The sequence below is a fragment of the Somniosus microcephalus genome, chromosome 3 (assembly GCF_052327205.1).
Source record: "Somniosus microcephalus isolate GS21.2 chromosome 3, FLI_Smic_1.0, whole genome shotgun sequence".
NCBI classification, from domain to species: Eukaryota; Metazoa; Chordata; class Chondrichthyes; order Squaliformes; family Somniosidae; genus Somniosus; species Somniosus microcephalus.
In genome coordinates, this window is record NC_140989.1 from 346,342,361 (window position 1) to 346,353,883 (window position 11,523).

Consider the following 11,523-nt stretch of genomic DNA (forward strand, 5'->3'; position numbering starts at 1 on the left):
TCGTCCGTGGGGGTGCTAATTTTTTCAGGGAGTAGCGCCCCAGTTAAGTTAGCGCCCCAAAGGGGGCGCGACTCCATTTTTTCCCCCAAAGTGTTTTCTGATCGACTATGATGGCACCCTTCCCCCATTCCTCTTGGACAACTAGGACGTGGGCAGTGTGCACTCAGTCAATGTCCACTCATTCAGTCTCCATGAGCTGTGCATGCTCTGAGGTGTTGAGGTGTGTCTTGTATTAAATTTGGTACATGGGGGGGGGTGGTGCTTTCCTTGGAAAACTCCTATGTAAACCATTTTCTCTGAATGGTGTAGGCTGTCTATAGTGTATTTATATATGGTTTCTCTAAATTCTAACAATATAGGGTTCTTGAATATTTATGTGCAGGTTATGTAACATATGTGTGTCTATGTATGTATGTATGAAGCTATCAGTGCTCACCGTTATCTACACGCAAATCGGACAGCAACCCCTGGCGATCACAGATGTGCAGTTACACATGAAATCCGAAAGTTGCTGTGCGAGATGCGCTGCTCCTCCGTAAACTGTGCTAGAACAGTATTTTGTCGTCTGGCTCCCCACTCAAATATATTGAACGACATGAAGTTCCTGTTGTAGATACGGACTAAACGCACCACACAAAGTTAGGGCTTGTCCATTTTACCTAAGTACCCTTTTTAATGACGTGATAAGTCTTAATTACTGCCAATCAACCTCTCAGGCACTGAAAATTAACTTTTAAAGTGTGGAGGCTCATTCCTTCAGACTTTAATTGTTGTTGGAGATTTTTTTTTTTAATTGAAATCTATTTTTTTTATACTTCTTCTTTGTCTCTTTTTCTCTCTCTCTCTTAATCCAATCTTTCTTTCCCTCTCTTTATTTTGCTTTCTATAGCTGATTTGACTTTGAATTAAATGCTCTAACTTACACTTCCATGCAGGCATAAGTGAGAGTCAGGAATGGCAGGATGATCTAATCCACGCAATATCCCACTAAATCCACCTTGATTGCCCTGCTGCAGTGCACAACTATAAAGAAAGAACTTGCATCTATATAGCGCCTTTCACGACCTCAGGACGTCCCAAATTGCCTTACAGCCAATGAAGTACTTTTAAAATGTAGTCACTATTGTAATGTAGGGAAACGTAGCAGCCAATTTGGGCACAGCAAGCTCCCACAAACTGCAATGAGATAAATAACCAGATAATCTGTTTTTTTCAGTGATGTTGGTTGAGGGATCAATGCTAGCCAAAACACTGAGAGAACTCCACTGCGCCTTTTCAGAGAGCGCTATGGGATCCTTTACATTCTGTAGTGGCGCTTCGTAATTTCCAAACATGCAGCCACTGAGCTTTGAGGCTTTCAACAACGAGTAGACGCGTGTCGAAATAAAACGTTCCAAAACGTAACTTTGTCTTTAAACTGTTTACTGTAACGCCTTACAAACAGAATTACAAAGCAAAACACGTTTAAACGAACATGGTCAAAAACTGTATTGCTCCAGCCCTCAAAGCCTTTACCTTCTCTCTAGCCTCGTGGAGCTTGAACTGTAAAATGGCTGGACACCATGTGACAAGCTTAAGGACTGTACCATTGTAGCAAGAATAAAGGGGGTGTCTCAGACTATACTACTGGAACAAGAAAATAGGGGGTTTCTCAATACAATAAGTCAGTCAGGTAAATTAACTGTATTATACTATTTAACCAACATTTTAAAGTATTTTCTTTCATGACTCTTACATTCCGGCCCCTAATTGACTAGGCACATGAAGCATATCAATTACTCAAACATTCTTAAGAGTCATAAACTAATGAGTTCCACATATTTACAATATAAATGTCCACTTTTTTCGTTCAGGAACCTTTCACGCTGCTTCTTGTAGCAGGCAGAGCTTTGTGATCGGTCTTTCCAGGGTCGTGTAACCATCTGCAAACAATGCATTCAGAGAGTATTTTTCTTATTACAGAATTAGCTCCTGGAATCCAGTATCTTTGTCTTAGCTTCGCAAGCACGTGGTTCCTCCCACTGTGTCCAATACTCTGGTGTATATGCTGAAGAATGAGAGTAGCAACCCGGAGGTCCTTAGAAAGGATAGCAGGATGCTTGGCCTCCTCTGGCATAGCAGATTTGTTTAGTCACCCTCCCACCCTCAGTACTCCATCTTGCAGTGTAGGATCCAGCTTGTAGATATGACTACCTTTCTTGATTGGAGTATTTCGCTGTAAAGCTTCGATTTCTTCTGGATATCTTTGTCTTTGACTGAAGCAAACTATCTCCATCTCAGCCTTGGCCAAATCCTCCACGGTCAATGAATTCTTACCCAATGTGGTCTTGTGCTGGTGCATATATTGCTGTAGAAGCATTCTCTGCTTATCAGGGTTACTTTCAGACTGATGGATAGTGGCTCGATACTCTTTTCTCTTACCGCTCAGGTGTAGCAGCAACTCTTTCAACCTTGGAAACCATGAAACTGCTTTCCTCAACTGGTGCCATCCTGAGAAATGGTTAACAAGCTTGTTCACTGTGTCAAAGTTCTCTTTCGTAGTTATGAGATTTGCTGTGACTGATCTCTTGACTTCGACGTCGTCTTCAGCAATCTGACTTGGCATATCTGGTCTTTCTGGCCATGATCTCTCTGTTTCCAGCAGATAACTTGGGCCTTGTATCCAAGTTTCACTCCTCATGAAGTTTTCAGCCTTCAATCCCCGTGAGGCTTGATCTGTTGGGTTTAATGAGGTGTTTACATACCTCCACTGAGATGGTTGTGTAGCTTCTCTAATGGATGAGATTCTGTTCGCTACGAAGGTCTTGAAGCGTATCTTCTCATTTTCTATATACTTCAGCACCGTCGTGCTATCCGTCCAGAAGACAGATTCTTCTAATGGGAGCTGTAACTCTTTCCGCATCACCTGGTCAACTTTAACTGCAACAACCGCTGCCGTCAACTCCAGTCTCGGGATGGTGACCTGCTTCAGCGGAGCCACCCTGGATTTCCCCATGAGGAAGGCACAATGTTTCTGGCCCTGTTGATTTGTCAGCAAGAGGTAAGTAGCCGTGCCATAGCCGTCCTCACTGGCATCCGAGAAATGATGTAGTTGAGCCGTCTTTGTAACTCCAAAACTCACAGGCTTGATGCATCTACTGACATTGAAGCTAGAAAGTTGTTGCAAATCTGTCAACCATCTGAGCCATCTCTGAGCTTGACCTTCTGGGATATCTTCATCCCATCCTCTCTTGTCTCTACACAGCTCTCCTCTCGTAAGATCAGCTTCACCGGCAGAATGAGTGGTGCCAGGAATCCAAGAGGGTCGTAGATGGAACTGACCACGGAGAGAATCCCTCGTCTTGTGGATGGTCTTTCGTTCACCATTATTCTGAAGTTGAACGTGTCTGACTCAATGCACCATTGTACACCAAGAGCTCTCTCGATAGGAAGGACATCGTGGCTCAGGTCCAGATCTTTGACTTCAGTGGCTCTTTCCTTTTCTGGGATAGAAGCTAGAACTGCTCTGCTGTTGCTTATCCACTTAGTCAGATGGAATCCTCCATTCGAACACAGAGTTCTAAGGTCTCTTGACAGTGCAATGGCATCGTCTTCTGTTGACACGGACTTCAGACAGTCATCGACATAAAAGTTTCTGAAGATTGTCTCCACAGCCTCTGATGGTGCTTTGCCTTTGCCATCCTCTGCAGTTTTTCTGAGAGCGTAGCTTGCACAACTGGGAGATGATGTGGCTCCGAACAAGTGTACAGCCATTCTACATTCCACCATAGCTTGACTAATGTCGCCGTCTGGCCACCAAAGGAAACGCAGAAGATCAGCATCTTCATCAGGGATTCTGACTTGGTAGAACATTGATTCTATGTCTGCCATCATGGCAACGAGCTCTTGTCTAAACCTCATCAAGATGCCAATGAGGGTATTAGTAAGATCAGGACCTTGAAGCAGCTGGTCATTCAGTGAAGTTCCTCTGAATGAGGTGGCGCAGTCAAACACTACACGGATCTTTTTCTTCTTTGGCTGATACACACCGTGATGAGGAATGTACCAGACCCTTCCATCGTCTCTGTTCAACTGTTCCTCAGGCACTTTGACAGCATAGCCTTTCGCTATGATGTTTCTCATGAAGCCTTTGTAGTCTTCGTGAAGGTCGGGGTTCTTGTTCAGCTTTCTCTTTAGACTGATGGCGCGCTGCTCTGCTATGCAGCGATTGTTCGGCAGCTTCGCAGTCTGTCTTCTCAGTGGCAAACCAATGTGATAGTGGCCATCAATGAACTGTGTAGACCTTGTCATCAAATCCATGAACTGATGGTCTTCTTGTGACATCTCTGTCTTTTCCTCACAGCTGCGTTCTGAAAAGTCTGCATTGAACTGCTGTATCAACAGCTCTTCAATGCTTGCGATAGAGATACGATTAACTGTTACATTTTGTCGTTGCTCTTTGTTCGACTTGTTGCCATCATCTCTCCTTACCGGTTCATTGACTACCCATCCAAGGGCTGTCCTGACTGCGTAGGGTCCGTCATCCTTGCTGTTTATCACCTGCCATGGCTCCATAGTTTTGTAGGCATTGGTTCCAATTAATAGGCCAATTTCTGCTTCAATATATGGGAGACGCACCTTTTCCAGGTAAGGCCATCTCTCCACTTCCTTCTGCAGGGCTAAGTTCCCTATTCTAACGGGAATCTCCCTCTGTGTGAAAACATTAGGCAGGTCTATGAAGTCCTTCTCTTCAAGTCCACACACTTCTAAGTCTGACAGTGTAAAGTCTGTGGGTTATATGGTGAATTAATACACAGACTACAAGAGTAACTTTAACAGGACTTTACTATTCGAAGGTCAGGGTGAATCTGCCCAATAAATCCTTACACAGCACTTATATACCGGTGTGGTCACTCCCGGTATTACAATATACAGCAGCCAAGATAAAGTAGTGCAACACCTAAAATAGTTCTCTTAAAGGTGGACGGTTACATACAATAGTTCTCTTAAAGGTAGAACGGTTACATACACTACAATCCTCCCTTTTTAGCTTACAACATACTTATTCCCCATTAAACATAACATATATCCAACTTCATGTAAAAACAGTTCACAGATGTAGTCTCTGCGGAAACAGTTCACAGATTCAGTCTCTGCGGGAAACAGTTCACAGATTCAGTCTCTGCGGAAAACAGTTCACAGATTCAGTCTCGGTGTAGTCGGTTCACGTTGCTGGAGTGACTCATCCAATAGTCCTTCACTGGACTTAACAGCTTGAACTTCCGTCACTTCTGAACCAGCATTGTTGACTTCTAAAAGCTTGAGTACCTTGGGAAGTTTTTCTACTTCCAAACTGATTTGGCTCCGTACGGAGAGACCACGTGCGTGACCTGGTAGAGGTGATAATGGTTCAGATGGTCATCATCTTCTGCTTCGTCTTTTCCTTTTCTGCTTCTTGGAGACTCCCTGGGCTCCACTGTCAGCTGCCAGCTGCATGCACCGTTCCTCCTTCTCGTCCTCCTTTTTCCGTAGTAGCGCCACCATCTCCTGATGTTCCTTAGACTTTAGGTGATTCTTCATGGTTTCTGCACTTTGGGAGTTTTCATCACAAGCTGGGCAGAGCAGGTCATCGTAATATTCGGTGTTGTCCAACAGGTCATGGTAATATTCGGTGTCGTCCTGAGCTAGGCCAGCGAGAGGGTCTTCTATTTCCTCCATACCCAGCTGGACGTTAGCCAGCTTTTGTTCCAAATCCAGACATCTTTCCTGAAGAGACTTCTTCATGCGTTCAGTTTCATCCAGCTTTTTCTGGGCTTCCTGCAAATCTTTTACTAATGACCTCATTCGTGATTTCAATACTTCAACTTCATTGGGAGATTGATTGATTGTATTATTCAATCCCTCTACTGGAGCAGCTGTTTCAGCATTCTGTTGTTCAACATTGACGTGAATCAGCGTACTTTTGGCATCCAAGGTTTGCTCTGCTGCCATCTTCTCAGTCTGTGTTGCAACCTCAGCTATTCCCATAACTTTTGGGAGCTCCAAACCCCTCTCCTTTGAAGATTTAGACTCATGTCCAAATTGTTCCCATTTCAGAGTCTTGTCCCTCAGCATATGAAGGAGTTGACTGACCGTTGACTCTTCTGACCTCATCCGTTTCCCAGTAGCTGCAGGGCTGCTTATAACCTTGCCCTGGGGCTCCTTTGCTGTTTCTACTTCACCATCATCCGCAGCCTCCACCATTCGAATTTCCACAAATGAATCGTCCGGTGATGCTGCACCCAACTTCAGTAGGAGCTCGGAATTCATGGCGACCAACTCAGCCTTTTCTGCCTGCAATCTGCTAACAAGCGCCTTCAGTTGCTGAACATCTTGCTCCACCAGATTAGAGCACGCACTGTCAGAAACCGAATCAGCTTTGATTCGTTTGGCCTCCTTGCGCAGACGGTTTGTGTGCTCCTGCTCCCTTTTCTCCCTCAGCTGTTCCTGTTGTCTTTCCAGATTCTCCCACTCTGTGTCAAAGAACGTTTTCATTGCTTTTATCTCTTGCTTGAGACGGCAACTCAATTGTTCTAATTGCTGTTGTAATTTGAAATGGAGTTGAGTTCGAGCCCGGTGTTCCTCAGACTTGTGCATGTCTGTAAACTGGACAGACTCAGAATTCTCTGCCAAACTATGTTGTTGTTGTTCAGTGGAATTCTGTTCTGAAACTTTGTTCTCCTTTGAAGCATCAGTATTTATGCACTCCTTCGTTTTTCCAACCTTAGTCAGCAAGTCCATTGTAGACTTGTCTTTCGCACCTGGGCTGGTCTTGTCGTCATCCGTTTCAGAGTCTGAGCTGATTGTCTTCACCGAGTTCTCACTCGTTATTGCTTTTAGGTAGTGCCATTCCATGTTTATTTCCCTGATCCACTCCCGTCCCAGAAGTGGTGGACCTCCCTCAGGTAGTACATATAAGTCCATTCCTTGGTGTTCTTTGCCCCTGTCTCTCACCTTGACTTGTATCTTTCCCATGGGGTATACTTTATGCCCCGTGTATGTCTGCAATACGATCTTGGTATCTCTCAAGGGTATATGTGAGAATAGCCGGTTGTAATCCCTTCGATTTATGACTGATAGGGCTGATCCTGTGTCCAATTCCATTTTCACTTGGACTCCGGCTACTTTTAGTGTGACCCAGATAGTTTGTAGGTCAGCTTCCTTACTCCCATTGTGAATTCTCAGACTACCCAGTTCCTGGCCGTTCGGGTCTGAATCCGAATTCTGTTCATCTGAACTCTTCTCAGCCACCTTGTGTACCTTGCTGTACTTTTCCTGCGGTGACTTTTTTCTGTTGTTGGTCTTCTTTCCTGACCGGCATACTTTAGCTATGTGACCAAGCTTGCCACATTTTCTACATTCCTGGTTTTTAAACCAGCATTGGTTCTGGTCGTGTGTTGTCTTCCCACAACGATAACATTTTGTTGTACCCGAAGTCATTTGATCCACGCTGAGTACCGCTGCCTTCAGCTGCATTTCCGCAGTGCCTCTCGTGGCTGCTTCGTGTGATGCTGCAATAAGGACAGCCTTGTCAAGTGTAAGATCGTTCTCTTCGAGCAGTCGCTTTTGTGTTCCTTCCTTCGACAACCCGCACACGAACTTGTCTCTCAATGCCTCTGTCAGATTTTCCCCAAACTGGCAGTATTTCGCTAGTCTACGCAGTTCGACCAAGTATTCCGCGTTGCTTTCCTCTTTCCGTTGCGTTCTCGCATAAAATTTGAATCGTTCCGCCAACATCAGCGGTGTGGGGTTCAAATGATCCTTCAGGACAGCAACAATATCAGCAAAAGTCTGATCCGCCGGTTTAGCTGGTGATAGAAGATGCTTCAATAGCCCGTATGTCTTCGCCCCCATTGCGTTTAATAAGGTGAGAGCTTTATCATCATCTGCTATTTTATTGGCCTCACAATATATCTCGATGCGTTCTACGTACGTGGCCCAATCTTCCACCTCGGAATCGAAGTTGTTGATGTTACCATGCTTAGGCATCTTCACTATCTTTTTGAGAAACCACAACGAATTTGTTCGTTACTTTTTTTTTCCAAAAATGGCGGTTTCCCACGCTTGTCTTCTTCCCCGCCCACTTTCAAAATGGTGGTTTCCCGCTTCTGTCTTCTTCCCCGCCTACTGGCGGCTTCCCGCATTTCTTCCCCTGGCGGGAGGGGTAAGCTTTCCTTCGGGCGACGACCGCTGGCTTTCGGAGTTCGCAGCCTGCGCGCCGGCTTCAGTGCGTTCCTTGTTCCCTTTTCTCGGCCGGCAACCGGCGCTGGGGACAACCCGTTGGTGGCGAACAGTTCCAGCCGCTGGGCAGAATCTCGCTCGGCCTCCCTCGCTCGGTCCCGTTCCCCCTTCACTCGGGCTCTGTCTCTCCCTCAGCGGCTTCCAATCGCGCCTCCCAGCCCTCTCGCAGTCCGGTCCTTTCCTCCCCCGGCTGCGGCTGAGTTCTCCGCGGTTTTATTTATTTTTATATCTTCCCGCGCCTTACGATCCCGGTCGCAGCGCCTCGTGGCCTCGGTAGCTGCCCGGCCTTTTTCGCCGGTCGCGGTCTAGCTGTCTCACGACGCTGTTGCATCTCCCAGCCCGCTTGTAGCCCGGTCTCTCACCCCGGCTGCGTTCCCGCTTGTACCGCGGCTTCCGTGCCCTACGCTGCCCCAGTCTCAGCGCCTCTGGGCCCGACTTCTGTCCGGCTCCTTCACCGCCCTTATCCTCCGTTTCTTTTTATTTTCCCCCTACTCACAGTCAACGTGGCCGACTTGCTTCTCTTGGCTGATCGGCTCACTCACCGCCATGGCAGAAGGGACAATAACAGCCTGTTGCTGATGGAAGGCTTCGTGTCTGAATCCTTCCTTCTTCCTTGCTCTGCAGACTCGAGTCTTCTCTCAGCAGAACGACAAGGGCGGGTGCCTCTTCTCGACGCTTGTTAACTGCTTCGGGTGTGTCGCTGCCACAGGGTAAGATCGAACCCGTCGCCACTGTAAAGTCTGTGGGTTATATGGTGAATTAATACACAGACTACAAGAGTAACTTTAACAGGACTTTACTATTCGAAGGTCAGGGTGAATCTGCCCAATAAATCCTTACACAGCACTTATATACCGGTGTGGTCACTCCCGGTATTACAGTATACAGCAGCCAAGATAAAGTAGTGCGACACCTAAAATAGTTCTCTTAAAGGTGGACGGTTACATACAATAGTTCTCTTAAAGGTAGAACGGTTACATACACTACAGACAGGATATAACTTTGCATTGACTTCTCATGGCCCATGGTGCGTAATAGGATTTCTGTTCTTCTGCCTCTAACGTTCAGCTGTCGCATGAGTGATTCTGTGCAGAACGTTGCTGAACTACCTGGATCCATGAAGGCGTAAGTCTCCACAAACTTCTCACTCCTCTTAGACTTGATCTTTACAGGTACGATGGCAAGAATACAATCACTGTCACCGGCCCCAGTGAATCCACAAGTCTCTGGTTCCAGCAACACCAGAGCACTTGAAACAACCTTCTCGTCGGTATTGTTTTCTTCACTCTTCTTAGAGACTTGTTCTTCTTTGTGGATATGCAGCAGACTGGGATGTTTCCGAGTGCACTCTCTGCATGTTGTTCTTTGCTTACAGTTTCTACTCAGGTGCCCCTGAGAGAGACATCCAAAACATAGGCCACTGTACTTCAGAAATTCGATTCTGTCTTTATGTGGCTGTGCTTTGATGTCACTGCAGAAATCCAATGTATGATTCTTCTGGCGGAATAAACATGGCTTCTGAAAGGCATTAGCAGGCGAAACTGTGCTGCTCTTTTTGGGAGATGAGTTCTGAGACTTTTCTTCCCCAGCTGGAGTGACGATAGTTGCAAAGCTGCTTCCCCTGGAACCACCTTTCCTGAGAGTCTTTGATTCAGCAGGCTTGGCTTTCACTCTTCCATCAGTAGTCGGGCTGACATCCTGGATGTTTCCAAACAATGGGTCCCTAGCAATTTTAGCCTGTTTGTCTATGAAATTCACTAAGTCTGCAAACCTGGCTCTACTTTTCCGTCTCTCCATTATCTCAAAGGCTGTTCTTCTCCATTGTTCTCTCATCCTGTAAGGAAGCTTAGAGATGATGATTCTCATAGTCGTAGGATTGTCCATCTCTTCCATGAATTCAACATCCTCCATGGTGTTGCGACATCCTATGAGAAAAAGAACATATGTGTTCAGTGCCTCCCCGTCCTCCGATCTGATCTGTGGCCACTTGGTAGCCTTTTTAATATATGCAGTGGCTATCTTCAGCTCGTTACCATAGTGCTCCTGAAGCAACTTCCTGGCTTCTATGTATCCCCGGTCCGGTCTCATGTGTTCACAGCTTCTGACCAGGTCTTGTGGTTTACCACTGGTGTACTGTCCCAGGTAGTACAACTTATCACTGCTGCTCTCTGTTTTGGAGTCAATGGCTTGTTCGAAGGATCTGATGAAGGGCTTATACTTGAGTGGGTCACCTTGGAACACTGGTATGTCTCTTTGAGGGAGTCGAAACAGATTCTGTTGTTTTACAAGCATCTCTGTAATTTCGTTCTGACGTTGCATCACTCGGTATAGGCTTCTCCCTGTGTCTTCAGGCCTCTGGTGGTCATCAGCAGGGTCTGGTCTAGACCGTCTGATGTCTGGGGTAGCATCACGTGCTCCTGTTAGTGGAGAGGCCTCTCTTCCACGCTGTAATGCCAGGAGATGGCCTTCAGACTCTCTTTTAACTCTTGAAGGTGCCCTGGATCCAACTCTGTGTGACAACATTGACTGGCAGTATTCGTTCATGCCATCCTGTGAGCCTTCATAATCTTCATACACACTCAACTTGGCATCTGAGACCGCAATAGCTGCTTTTATCTCCAGCTGTTCTTTCTTTGCCTGCACTTGGGCCTGTTGGGCCTGCAGTTGGGCCTCTTCCCGTTCAAGAGCTTGCTTCTCCACTAAAGATGCTGCGCGCGCCATCAACGCTGCCCGTTCAACCTCCTCTCTCATGCGTCGCGACGAGCATGTGGTAGAAGCGACTGACCTGTGTCCAGAAACAGAGCTACCTTCTTTTTGATTTTTGCTCAGTCTGGCTGAAGTCTCTGAAATGCTATCATCTGGTCCGACTTCATCGTCATCTTTATCTTTCTCTGCTGTATCAGCATCTTGACGAATCTTTAACATCCACTGTTCTGTGGCCTTGACATAGTCCTTAATGCTGGATGATTTAAGATCAAACCAATTGTGCCGATCAGCGTTTCCCTCTTCTTCAGACAGAAGTGCTAATACACCTTCGTTGAGTACATTAAATTCTTCATGCAACTTGGAGAAATCATAATGCATTATGTCTTCAACTTTCTTAATATTAGCATTATCTTCCATGAGACAATCAATTATCTTCATTTTTCCAGTTATCTGAGCTAATTTAGCCCTCCTTGCACTTATGCTTCTATTTAACTTCTCTTCCATTGCCTTTGGGGTGAGCTTTACTTCCCTCTTTTGGCCAACAATCCTTCTGGCTGG